General features: G+C 47.2%; 1 protein-coding gene across 9 annotated transcripts in view; it reads right to left on the bottom strand.

Moving 5' to 3' along the window:
* RDH13 (retinol dehydrogenase 13) overlaps positions 1-3,905 on the bottom strand; it is a 23,047-nt gene that overhangs the window by 7,917 nt on the left and 11,225 nt on the right. The gene's annotated exons all lie outside the window — the stretch shown is intronic.

Genomic DNA, 3,905 nt, shown 5'->3' with positions numbered 1-3,905 from the left:
TTTACTTTACTTTCAGTCTGTGAGTGTCATTTGATCTGAAGTTGGTATCTTGTAGACAGCATATGCATGAGTCTTGTTTTCTTCTCCATTTGGTTATGTCTTTTGATTTGATTAGAGCATTTACAAATTCCTTAAGCTTTTTCCTGTCTGGGAAGCTCTTTATCTCGCCTTCTAATTGAATTGAAAGCCTTACTAGATAGAGTATTCGTGGTCAATTATCCCCCTTCCCTGACCTAAGGCAGTTTAGCAGAGGGAACAGTGCTCCTCAAGACACTGCCTCTCTTTATCTCGCCTTCTATTTTAATTGAAAGCCTTACTAGATAGAGTATTCGTGGTCAATTATCCCCCTTCCCTGACCTAAGGCAGTTTAGCAGAGGGAACAGTGCTCCTCAAGGCCTGACACTGCCTGTCAGTTGCCTGTAAGTCTCTGAAACTGGATGAGCCTCTCGGTGACATGCATGTTGAGTGGCACAGGGACCCTGGGAGTCTCCTGGGTCTACTGAGTAAATTTCTCCCTGCCATTGCAGCATCAGTTTACATGCCAACGCTGTTTCTGTGGTTCCCTGTACAAGTTTCCACTCGTAGCAAGGTCAACTGCTGCCCACTCTGGGCCTAAATGTGCTACCCCAGGGCAAGGGCAGCTGCCTATCAACATGTAGTGGGCACTTTGTGCATTGGATGGGGCAAGAGCTCACGGAGTCAAGGGCCTTCAGGCCAGCATAGACCCCTGCAATCCCCTCAACAGATATTACAGTTTGTACAGGCAGCAGTGATGTATCCACAACTGTTTTCCTTGAAACATGCTCACTGTGCTAACCAAGGTCTGTTGCCTGCGCTGACTGCACAACCCCAGAGCCAAGCAGGGTACAAGAGGCTGCTTGTCAATGGGCTGCAGGCACTTTGTGGCTTGGGTGAAGTGAGATCTCAGGGAGACAAGGGCCATCTGGCCAATACAGCCTCACTTTTGCTGCAATTTCTGTACCTGCGAGATACAGATTACAGTGAGACCAGCTGCTGTTTGGAGTGGTCCCACGGACCCCTGCACTCCCTGGACACAATATTGCAGCTCTTGCAGGCAGTAAAGTTCTGCCTGCCATTAATTTCCATGCACCCTGTGCCATCCAAAGAATGTTGCCTGTGTGGATTGGGAGATCAGGGGAGAGGAGTGGCAGGGCTGTGGCAGTTCATTGTCAATGGGCCACATGGGGCAATTTGTGGGTAGGGCGGGGCATCCACAGGTCAGAAAGCCTGTGTGGGGGTCCTTCGAAGGGACGTCTAGGGATTCAGTCTCCTTCCATCTTACCCAGACAGCTGGAATCCCCTCTGATTTCTACGGTTACTGGAATCTCCTCTTCCCTGGGCTGGAATCCTGTGCTGGGGAGCCCCCAGATGAGATCAGAATCACCCTCTCCTTCAGGAGAGCCTCTACAGCTTCACTCTCCCTCCCAGTGATCCTCCACCACCCACAGGAGCGGGTCCAGCTCGATTTGTGACTTTGCCCCTCCAGCTGGCTTCAATGTGGCTCCTTTCTATTATCAGACATAGGTGTTATGATCGGCTGGCCTTCAGGTGATTCTGCACGTTGATTATTTTATAATTTGGTTGTAATGTCAATGCAGACCTGGGAGGAGATATACCTGCCTTTACCTAGTCCGCCATCTTCCTTCTTTTCTGCCTTCACTCTTACTTATTGAACTTGACTTATTCTAATAACACATTCCCAGGACTCAAATATATAAAAAATATGAAAAGAGAGAGAGCATGAGATTGCTGTGTAGAAACTGCTGGGTTTTTCGTTTTTCATTTTACTTGGAATTGTTTTGAAGTTCGGGCATTCCCTATCTTTTCATGATGCTGAGGACATGGTTTTTGTGCTGTTTTATTTGTTATTCTGTATTGGGTTGGTTTTGTTTGTTTGTTTGTTTTTTAGCTTGTGTATTTTGAAACAAATTTACGGAAGAGTTATGAATACAATACCAACAACTTCTTTTCTGAACCATTCATTACTATGTTTGCATCTAAGGCTTCTGTCACCATCGGAAGCAGACCACCCCTTATCATTTATGCTGTGTCCAGAGCGATGTCAAATTCTAAAGCCACTTCTTCTCCCAGCACCTCACCTTCTGCCTACGCATCATCCCAGTTAAACACTGGGGGGAACATGTCATGACTTGGTCCATCTCACCTGCCATCCATTTGCAGCTATGAATGCTTACAGGCCCCAAAATGGACCTGGATCCGTCTACATCAGTGGTTCTTAACTGGCGGTGACTTTTCCCTCCCAGCCAACACTAGGCAAAGTCTGGAGACAATTCGGTTGTCATGGCTGGCATCTAGTGGGTGGAGACCAGGGATGCTGCTCAACAGGACGCCCCCACCCACTCTACACAAAGAACTATCCAGCCCTGGATGTTAACAGCACTGGTGGTGGAAAACCCTGCTTAAGGTCCAGTGTGTCTTGGCGTTCCTAGAGGACCTTTGTGGGCTTTAAGATGAACACACAACCCCATCAGACAGACAAAATAGAAGTGCTTCTCTCTCCCACGGGACAGAAACAAGAAAGCAAGTGGCCCCAGTGGGCAGCCATTTCCTGACTCCAAAGAGATCATATGTTTCCTCTACCTATTATAGCAAATTGTCATCACCTTTCTGGCTTTAAACCACATAAATGTATTCTCTTACAGTTCCAGAGGCCAGGAGTCCAAACTCAGGGTGTCAGGAGGGCCTTGCACCCCCCAGAGGCTCCAGGGCAGTCTACTTCTTGCCTTGGTGGGGTGGACTCCCGCTGTTCCTCTGTCTGGGGGCTCGTCATTCCTATCTCCGCCTTCCATCTTCACCTGCTTTCTCCTCTGCAATCTCTGTGTCTTCTCCTCTTCTCTCTCTGGTAAGGGCACTTATCACTGGATTTAGAGCCCACCCAGATAACCTAGGATGACCTCATCACAAGATCCTTAACTTCATAATATACATGAAGAAATTTTTTTTCTAAACTAGGTCCCATTCACGGGTACCAGGCGTTAGGGCGTGGGCATAACTTTTAGGGGGTCACCATTCAACCCACTACAGAGACCCAGCCTTGGAGTGAAGCTGACCCTGGTGATGGTCAAAGAGTCAAGCAAAAGGAATTTGGTAATGTGACAACATTACCAAACCCAAGCCTGTCCTAATACCCTTGAACCACTTCTATGAAATCGCTGGTGTGGCAAGCAAATACCACCCTAACTCACACCCTTCAGTATTCTCCATCACCAGCAGCCAGAGCATCCTGGCAGAATTCTCAAGCCCCAAAGAGCAGTGTGAGAAGTTCACACAGACTTGGTATTCTTTATGTGAAGGTCCAACCCCCAAAGCATCACCCTTTCAGGTTCACTTCCTCGGTCTGCTTATTACATTGCCACAATCTCCTGTCTGGGCGTCTGTGGGTTTTGAACGTGTTTTTAGATTGGTTTTTATCATCTTTCATCTATAAAGGATATAGCTGGGTATGTGAGCCACCTCAAAGCCTTCAGGAACATAGGTAAAGATGACAATAATTTGTGAGTCAACACTTGTAGTTCTTGAGGTTTCTCAGTTTCAGAAAGGAAGCGGACAACTGTCATAAGGGTTTATGGCCAGAGTCAGCCTGGAGCCACGTTGCAAGTGTTTACATAACAGAGGAGGCTTCCTTCCTTTCGTTTAGATCAGACCCCCAAAAAAACAGTGGGCTCCAGAACCAGACTTTAAATTCCAACTCATCTTCTTGCTAAGACACCCACGCGTAGCAGGAAGTTCCTGATAACATCTGCTCATTTCAAACTGATTAGCTTGCAAGCAACACCAGTAAAGCTGGGTCCACTTAATTTGAGCAGAAAGGAACCAATGGAAAGCATTCAGGGAAGTTCATAGTCATGAGAAAAGCCAAGGAA

The sequence above is a fragment of the Pteropus alecto genome, unplaced genomic scaffold (genome assembly GCF_000325575.1).
Source record: "Pteropus alecto unplaced genomic scaffold, ASM32557v1 scaffold326, whole genome shotgun sequence".
In the NCBI taxonomy this organism is placed as follows: Eukaryota; Metazoa; Chordata; class Mammalia; order Chiroptera; family Pteropodidae; genus Pteropus; species Pteropus alecto.
This window is presented reverse-complemented; position numbering and strand designations above follow the sequence as displayed.